Genomic DNA, 10,324 nt, shown 5'->3' with positions numbered 1-10,324 from the left:
AAAATAAATTACACAAGTTTATTACACCCTCCCTCTCACTTACACCAAGGAGCGATTACAATGAGAGTTATAATCATGGAAGATTTAGGGATGGACACACAACTGTGCTGCTGGTTCAGCATCCAGAAACACAACACACGGCCCACATACTGATGAGGGCACATTATGCACAGTTGTCTGCACAGCACAGGCACAACACTGAGCTGGGCTTTTCTCTCCTGAAGCTGCTCTGCAGATTGGCCTGTGCCTTGTTTGGGCTCCATCACCAGGCGCCTTCAGCAGGGGCGGCACATCACACACAGAGAGCATGAACCCAGCAGATGGCTGCCACTTCTTAGAAGATGACACATGTTCCCAGAGCTGGCACTCAAGATGCATTAAAGATCATTTGATTTCACAGAAATTTGGTCTTGCATTGTTCATTAGGCTGCCATAAATATTTAGTACCTCACAGTTGGCTAGAAGCAGCTTTATGACACAGTTGTGTTCTATAATCTCACTTTTCCCTCCCCTTATTCAAAAACAACCCATATAACCTTGGCTATATATAACACTGGGGAGTGTAGAGCTATCACATGGCTTCTTTGAACCCTGCAAATTCAAATAAATTTGGAAGTACTACCCTTTTTGGAAAGTACTTGTGCCAGAAAGCTCTAAACCACAGAATCCATAAGCCAGTCCTTCTCTAAGAAGCAAAATGATTAAGCAAGATTTCAACTTCATTAATCATAGGAAAATTCTTGATTTAAATTTGCACATGACCAGGTTAAAGGTATATGATTTTTAAAAGGAGAGAAAACCAATTAAGATTTATTAATAGCTTTCTATCCCTCTTAAGCATTCTATACTCTAAACCTATAACTTCAAGAACCTTGTGTTGAGGAACTTCAGGACAGCATCTCTGAAACAGATCCCAGAGAGCTAAACATTTTCTGTGGAAACTGGCTAATTCTAAGAGCTTTTTAAAATAAGCTTTTTAATTCATGTGTTTTTTAAATGCACTCTACTAACACATTTGAGAATCACTTTTATAATAAAACAAGGTACCAGCCAGCACATTGGGAGTTTTCTATAAAATTGAGTAATGCTTCTCTGAGAGAAATTTCCAGCCAACTCATCTTGGATTTGGCATGATTATGAATCTGATGAGCTTCATTCAGAAATATTTGTCCTTTGCTGAACTAAGAAGGCCACTGATTTTTCAGCCCCATCAAATAACCATCTGATTTTGTTATATTACCTACTGAACATTTCTGTTTTCCTTCAGAAGAGCTAAACTTGCCATAGGAATAGAGGTACTCAGTAAAAATCAGACACATTGTCTAATGAGTCAGTGCGTGGCCCATTACAGCTGATGCCCTGCCTATCATTTCACATACTGAAATGTAAGGCATTTTGTGCTGAATATATTTAAGAATATAATACACAATCAAATCTGAATCCTGATTCATGGCAAAAATGGCAGCATCCTTTTTAGTCATTTCAGTCAATCAATCTGCATATTAAAGGCTCTTTTCAAGTTTTTAACAGTGAAAAACTAGGGTGCCAAGACATGACCCCTCAAGGTAGCACTTCAGTGAGCATATTTGATACTAAAAACCAACTCATTCTGTTCCCATGCCAAAAATCAGGCATATGCACAGTCAAAAGGTATATGGAGGGAACAAGGACTGGGCTGCATGTGCCCTGACAAACTTCTAGGTTTTCCTTCAGGGACTACAGGGGTATTTTCTTTGTTGTCTGAAAGGTTTTTATTTTAGCAGCCACCAGAGTCAGCACTGAGGTGACTGCCAAGGCCATCACTTAACTGGATCAGACTTTGATCCATTACCCAAACAAATACTGCAAGTGAACTTGATAGATCACCTGTTTAGCTTGTTGCTTCCACTTTCCAAGCATCTGCAGCTTTTCCCAAACTCACTGTATTGACTTTCTGACAACAAATGTCACTACAGTGAAATCATGATGAAGCAGCAGATAAGAAAGCAAGAGTGCCAGATCAGCAACTCCAACACCCACAATGCCTTAGAAATAAATAGGAGATTCAGGAAGCCAACTGCTTTTATAAATATATATATATACACACATATATAAAATATTCCTGGAAATACAGGGCAAAATTCCTCTTTTCCTTGGTTTAAGTGCATGAGATCATGCTAAATTTCTGCTAGGACCAAGTGTTCCTCTGACCCTACAGCTCCATTATAAGGAGATTTGTAAGCAATACCCTTGCTGCCTGGGCACAGACTGCTATAAAACTCTACATGAGAGAAGCTGTGAAACAATTGCCTGCCAGAGGTGTTGCTGGGATGTGGAATAGTTTCACACTGGTGAAAGTGCCAAGGCTGCTCCATAGTCAGCTGCAGAGCAAAACATGGAACTTACAAGGACATCTTGGGCAAGGTGAAGTGCCAGGAACTGAAGAAAGCCAAACCCAAGAAGCAAGACAAGTCTAAATCAAAATTCAAACACCTGGAAGCAATTACTAGGGATTTCAGTTCCACTTTAAGGAGGGGAAGAATATACTTCAAAGGCTGTTCAGCCTAACAGAAGGGAGGAAGTGTTGTTACAATGCAATATGCGTTATTAAAACAAGAAGACACAAAAAGCCCTATTTGTACCTCTTTACCCAGCCTCTATGGTAAATCTGTCCTGCCATACCTCAACTCCCAGTCCTTTAGTCAGAAATTGATTTTAATGGCAAAGCTTATCAGGCAGCAGAATCAAGTGTAAAAATGAAAGCGATCTCCATTTTCCTTCTTCAGACACATCATGTTTCCTATGGCCTGCTCACGTACCACTAGTTCCCTAAATGCCTGATGTAAGCACAGAAAAGGCTTCCTCTTTCTAGATTACCTTACAGCTCCCTTTTTTCCTTAAGAGGGGTTTATGTGAAAATTAAATGTCTGTGAGTTAAGACCATACTCTAATCTTAATGCAATTATAATTTAAAAATCTATGCTTAGTTAAAAATAAGAGTACGTCAAATCAATGAACTAAATGCCCCCTGTGCCCAACCATGTACTAATCCTCCAGGCACTGAACCACCTCATGTACCACAACACCTGCCAATGTATATGTTTATCACACAGCCCAAGCCTGGATAGCCAGAATGCAAATGTATATGTAATTAGCAACATTGCTAGACCATTTTAAAAGACTTTCTGCAAATATGTTCTTAAGCAATTGACTATTTTTATGGCTTTTTTTCCTCACAGCCCTTGGCTCAAAACTCTTGATTATTCTCAAGGGATTTAGACAGAAATCAAGACCTCTGGGACACAGGCTCCCTGTAAGGCAGGGTATCGTGTAGGTTACTCATGGCTGTTTTAAGTCCTAATTGCCCCCACCTGGGGTTGTCCAAAACCCCCAGAGTTGTGTAGGAGCAGCATGACCTCTTCCACCCATCCTCATCATAACCTCTCCCTGCAGAGAAGCCTCACTCATGTCAGAATCAAGTGCCCCACACAAGCCACAAGGTGCCTCTCCCAGGTCAGTCTGCCACAAGAAGAGTTAACGAGATTTTACAGCTAAGTACATGGATGGTGGAGAGGAGTAGATCTGCATCAGTGATGTATCCAGTGGTCTGAAAAAACAGAGTTCTGCACATACATAAGGATGCCAGTATGGTGCATTTTTGTCACTATTATAGTCCAGTAAATACCAAAGAGATATTGCTTTCACTGAAGTACCAGAGAGCTGAGTTAGAAACAGTAATAGCTTTGTATAATGAGATATTTACTGTTTCTGCTAGAATAGCCATATGTCAAACAAACTTTTCAGACAATAACATGGTCTATTGTGCCAGACATGTTATCATCTCCTCACTGCCCTCCTTGTCCATCAAGCCCCAGAGTACCCAGCACTGCCTTGTACCCCAGGATGCTGGTACACTAACAGGCAGTGTAGAGACAGGAAGTTTATTCACCATCTGGGTATCATGGGATATGCACACTTCTCCCTCCAAGACCACCTGCATAACATGGAAGTAGAAAGCCCAAGCACTGGCAGCCTCCAAAGGGAGCTCTTTGCTCTCCTCTGGGCTCAGATGAGTCAGAGAAGAAATAAGAAAAGTAGGCATCTTGATTTAGGTTCAGTAACCTAATGCAGAAGAACTGCTGGGAGCACTTGAGATAATTTTCTTAATTATAGAACAGAAGTACTAACTAAATAGTTATGAGAGGGTTTTTTTAAGAGACAAACCATTTTAAATGCATCATCCGCCTGTGCACTTAGCTCCTCTTTCTCTAAAATTATGTTGAGATTTTTCATTTCTCCCATTTCACCTTCCCACAGGGATAAATTCAGCAGCTATGCAGAAAGCTGTTACATATTGCCTATATACCTAAGGCAAGAAAATCCAAGGTTTAAATGTGACAATAATTTACGTCTAATGTTTTAGCCAAGAGTTACAGATTACAGGGACACACATTCACAGGGCTCAGAGCAGTCAATAGGACTTCAGCTGTGAGCCACACACATGCATTTTCTCAGCATCTCCTATACAAAGGCAGATAAGAGAAAATGAGAAGCCATTACTAGATGCTGTACCAAGATCTGAAGCCTGCAGTGAGGAAAAGACCATTGATTTCTTGATCTGATTTAAAGAATCTGTCTAAGTATAGTTTACAGGCTGTGCCACAGTCAAAGCCACCTATTGTGAAACATTAAACTCCAAAATATTTCTTCATTCAGATAGAAATGACAAAGATAAATGGCTGGCTACCACTCAGCATTTACCCAAATTATTCATTATGGAAGGACTAATTAAGTGACAGGGAGCCTGATCATCTCCAGGTTCTGAGACACAAGCAAGGAAACGAGAGCTCACCTGTACAAGTGGGGTAGGAAGTCAGTACAGGCACATCCATTTCAGAAATCAGAGGAAGAGAAACAGACACTTTCTGTAATTCACCTGCAGCTGCAGGTATGGGACAGGACTGCCATTAGATACACTAGAAGACTCCACATTGAACCGCAACAAGACTTAAAAAGGGTAAGGACGCGCATACAGATTTTTCTGTCAGTACACCTGTGCAAGGAACCATCAACTCCAAAGACTCTCCTTACCTGTAGGAGAGTTGCCTGAGCATGTCCCTCAAGAGGTGGACAGGCACAGGAGTTCTCAGGTGTCCAGAGCCCAGCAGGACACCATGCCTGTGGCACCACACAGCCCACAGCAGTGTGCCAGCATTCCACAGCACAGACAGGAGTCCAGTGACCTCACAGCAGCAGAGCACCCACAGAGCACGACCCCACACCCCAACAGCCCAGGCAAACAAAGCCTTCACACCCTTTGGCTGCAGTCAACAGCCCATGGACATCACTACTCCACAGAGGCCCCTCACAGGCTGGAGTCATTCCCCAGAATACAAATGGGGCTCCCCAGCAGCAACAACAGGGCTTCCAGATAGGAGCTAATTCCCAGCTTCCCCACAGCCTGGCCCAACACTGTTCACCCACCCTGGGCTCCCAGGGGACATAGACCTTCCCCACACATCTCATTTCCCCCTCAGAATCCCCTTGACTAAACATGGGCTTTGTGCCCTATTGACTCATTTATGACACCTCCCCAGAGGAGTTTTCCTCAAGCTCCAGCCACTCCAAGAGTGCTCCTGCCAACAGTAACAGACTGCTGGTGCCCCTCTCCTTGGCACAGCTCAGCAGACAGTGCTCCAAAACCAGCTCCCCCCTCACACACAGCCCTCACTGAAGCTGTGTCCCAATGCCCCAGTCACCTCACCCTCCACACTACCCCGACAACACAGCAACCCCCCAGTGACCCACCTGCATCAGTCCTGAGGTGCCTCCTATGCTGTGGGTCCTGCATACCATCCATCCACCTGCATTGCTCCCAAGTCTTATTTCTTGCTTCAGTGCACTCAGGAGCCTTCTTGGTCCCAGCTGATGCGCTTCCATGGGTTTGGTCAGCTCTTTACACTGAAAAGCATCTGAGCATGGCAACCCCACCACCTGTCCCCATTGCTCAGAGCACAGCAAAGCCTCTGCACAAAAGAAATTTTTGCTCAGGCAACTTTCTGCAAGTTCATGGCAGTCCTGGAGCTACAGACACCCAGAGTCTGCAGCACCCCTTCCCCTCTAAGATGCCACAGACAAAACTACCCCACAAAGCACCTCCTCTGCTGTACTTATTCCCCGCCCCCACCCCCCCCACCCCCCCCACCCCCCCACCCCCCCCACCCCCACCTCCCCCCCCCAAGCCCACCCCCAGGTGATCTCCATCAGTGCTGCCCCACCCCACCCAGGTGTAGCCCATGAGCCTGATGGCACAGGGCAGTCCTGAAACCACACAAGCCAGCTTGGCCTGGCATGCACTGCACCTGGTAAGCCACAGACAGAAATAACGGGCAGATCAGCCCCCTAGTGTGACCTAGGAGGACAGGGAAGACTTCTGCTTTTATCCTGTTTTCCTGAGAAACTGTTATCTGTCTGTGAGGTGACAGGGTTGAGCAGCACAGCCCCCAAGTACTTTCAGGTATCCACATTCCTAATTAACACCTGCAGGGCACAGCCTCCGGAGAGGCAGTGGTTGCCTCTCTGGTGTGGTATCAGACACCTTTCCTATTTAAAGCAAAACAGAAGGGAGGGGGCTCATATGTCTGTGAGTTGTGAACTGGGATGAGGGCTCCTGGGCTAAAATAACACAGCAGGTACTCTCTGGGCATTAGCCACAACACTGCACTTTTATACTGTTTATTTTTACCTCTGCTCAGTATGAATGTGCAATTAGGGACCAGATATTAAACTTACAAAATCAAAGTGTTATGATCAGCTCTGGCTGCTGCATGCTCAGTCCCATACAGGACCAGAGAGGCAGAAAGAACTGTTTCCCACCACTTAGTCTTTACCATTGTACCTCTGTGAAACAGGTATCCTTCACCTCTGGCAGTTTGTGCTGGACCTACAGCCAGCAAAGCAGGTGCAAAGCACGGAATGCCCTGGCGGTCAGCATGCTTCGACCCCAGCCTCTGCTCTGGCAGTCAGACCTTTTTCACTGCTTCATGAGAGACTCCCAATGTCTCCAGCCCCCCCCCACGATGGCACTGGCAGGGTCTGTGTACCCAGCCTGTCACAGAACCATTTAGGTTTTAAGATCATCAAGTCCAACCATTACCCAGCACTGCCAAGCCCATCACTAAACCATGTCCCTCAGTGTCACATCTATGTGTCTTTTCAATACCTCCAGGAATGGTGACTCCACCACTTCCCTGGGCAGCCTGTTCCAGTGCTTCACAACCCATTCAGTGAGCAAATTTTTCCAAATATTCAATCTAAACCTTCATTTATGCAATTGAGGCTGTTTCCTCATGTCCTATCACTTTTTACTTGGGAAAGGAGAGAGTAAGCAGATATAAGGGTGTTCTGAAGAAGAAAACAGGGCACCACTTGACCAACTAAGGTAGTACACCTAAAAACATCTGCTCACTGAGTGTGGAAGGTATCTGATTTTAGTAAATGGACCAAATAATGTGAGATCTGAAGAGCTGATCCCAGATCAGAACAAGAAACATCCATAGTAACCACCAGTGGCAATTAAGCAAATAATGAAAGCTGCCAGAAGTGACTCTGGAAGTTACATAAACACTAAATATGTCACTTTTCCATTTTATATCTCCCATGATAAACTGTTATGAGACATGCACATGGCTTGAAACAGATAATTGTTGATAACCCTGACTGGTGGGAGAAGGAACCATCTGGCAGATGGAAAATAAGAAGGTGCCAAGAATTTAGCAGACTAGGGAGCTTGGGAATTTTTGCATAGAGGTCTGAAGAAAGGCATATTTAGACAAAAATTCAGCAACTCTGTTTCTATCTATACACAAAACAAACTGAAACATCAAAAGTATCCAAATAATTATGAAAATTATTCCTGTTTGAAATTCATCTTGAAATTGTGAGCAAAATCAGTGAATCTAAAACTGTGAACTAAGAAGTGAGGAATTCTTTCTGCATATCATGATTAATCACAAATGGTTACAGCACATAGCACCACCACTTTTTATCTTCTATTCTTCAGGTCTCCATTCTTGCTGTTTTTAACATGCAAATGCCTTTATTCATCCTCTCCTGACCTTGCTGCATGGTATCATTTGTTTCTTTCAATTTTCCTTAGCAGCATTTCTTTCTTCCCGTAGCAGAGAAAAAGCAACTTCTGATAAGCTCTGCTTTGTATTCCTTTCCTTTCTTGTAAGTGAATTTCTTTTCCCCCTGCTCTCCTCTTTATCCCTCCTGGGTAAAACAAGGGACATTGCTGGATGCAGCATTCTAATTGAATCCGCATTTTTCCACTGAGATCACTACTCATTAGCCATTTTGCTGCTGACCCTTCACAACAGCTGAGCTGCAGCCAACATCTATTGCCGTCAAGGGGAAGTGAGGACATGACTCAAGTCAGTAGTCACAGGCAAAACACAAAATTAATAAATTTATGTAAGATAATTAGTGATTTGGGGCTGGTTTTGCTGAAACATCATGGGTCACCATGAGGACCATAAAGCACTGCAACAGGTTGCTCAGGGAGATTGTGCACTCTCTGTCCTTGCAGCTTTCCAAGACCCACCAGGATAAAGCCTGGAGCAAAGATAAAGCCTAGTTTGATCTCATGAGCTGGCCCTGCTTTGAGCAAGAAGTTGGACCAGAAACCCCGAGAGCCCCTCCAATATGAATTTATGAGGCCATGATTTCTAGAGGCTCCCTGAAACACAACTCCACTGACTCCTGCATAATATTGCCATTCTAAAGAAAATGGCAAATACAGATATTCCTGAAAATGCCACTTAATTCTTACTAGCATCTTCAGAGTTCTTAAAATTGTAGCTGCAGAACCCCCTCCAGTCAGCAACTTCCACTCCAACTGATGCCATTACAAAAAGGTTGCTCATCAGATCCCACCAGCCTTGCTCACTCAGCCCTGCCTTGCTAATAATTTTTCATCTGGCGAGCTCCTGCCACCTAATTTCCATCCTGTTTTTGAGCATGAAATTCCTATTTTCATTCAAACTCCACCAGAATAATGCAGTTATACCCAGACAGAAGTTTATGCCACCTCATCCTAAAAGATCTGCAGGCTGCCCTGGCTACTCACCAGTTTTTCTGATGGGAACACACCTACTACAACCTTAATTCCCTTCTCATCACCCTGTTTACAACAAGTACATTCCGAGCTCAGACACTGAAGTGGACACCAGAGAGCTCACCCACATCAATGGGTGTAAATGGGTCCCTCACATACAGAACTTCCTTCTGTGAAGGAATATGACATGCATTTTTACACACATTTTACAGCTTTAACTATAGAAGCAGATGATTCTTTAATCCCAGTTCTCCCATTTGCAAGGCCAATAAACTATGATTTTTTTCATAGCTTTCACAGTATCAGTGTGTGTGAGGAATGCTGGCTCTTCATGCATCAAGGGAAGACAAGACACCTAAAGTTTTGCACTGATTCTCATTGAATTTGCATTGCTCCAAACTCTAAACACTCAATAATGCAGGCCCATTCTTGTGATCTTTCATGATCTCATGATACAAGGAACTTGAAGCCTCAAATGAAAATAAATACAAGGAAATTTTCCAACTTGAAAACCACTCTGTGTTGTACCAATTCTATGCATTTTCTTTGCAGAAATGACAACTTACATGAAGAATCATGGAGGTTATGGCACCCAAGAGCCATTATTTAGACACATTAACTGAACTCATTTGTTGCCAGGGAATCCAAATAAACCAGATAAACCTTATTTTTTACTCAAATGTGTGTAATATAATCAGTATTGCTGAAATGTTATTTCACATATTTTTTAATTATAAAACTTGTACAGTTTTGTAAGATCTTGCTCAGGATCTCTGACACAAACTGCAAACCACATCTGCAGATTGCCAGAGTAACTAGAAGAAAGTTGGATACGTCAGTGTCAAGCAGTCTCCCCTCAGGTAAAACCTCCAAATTAAATCTGCTTACCTTATTCATATGTGTAATTCTAGCAGAGTAATATTTATACAACACCCTTAATTGAAATGGCACTAGAAAAAGAACATTTTTGATCCATTTGATTAAGTAACATAACACAGGCAGCATTTGCCTGATGTTCAGTCTGTTCATGTAAAGCAGCCCCACACAATGTGCCACAGTTGTCACTCACTGCTCCAAAGAGACTCGTTCCTGCACTAACGGGACACGCAGGAGCAAAGCTGAGACACTGACCCTTAGATCAGCTCTTTGGGTGTGTAAGGGCTCAAGTTAAGCATTTTTCACTTTCAATGGCACAGCAACTGGAAATGAAGGGGGGAAATACAGAAT

Source organism: Pithys albifrons, chromosome 11 (assembly GCF_047495875.1).
Source record: "Pithys albifrons albifrons isolate INPA30051 chromosome 11, PitAlb_v1, whole genome shotgun sequence".
NCBI classification, from domain to species: Eukaryota; Metazoa; Chordata; class Aves; order Passeriformes; family Thamnophilidae; genus Pithys; species Pithys albifrons.
The sequence above is the reverse complement of the archived record's forward strand: the minus strand, read 5'-3'. Positions refer to the sequence as shown.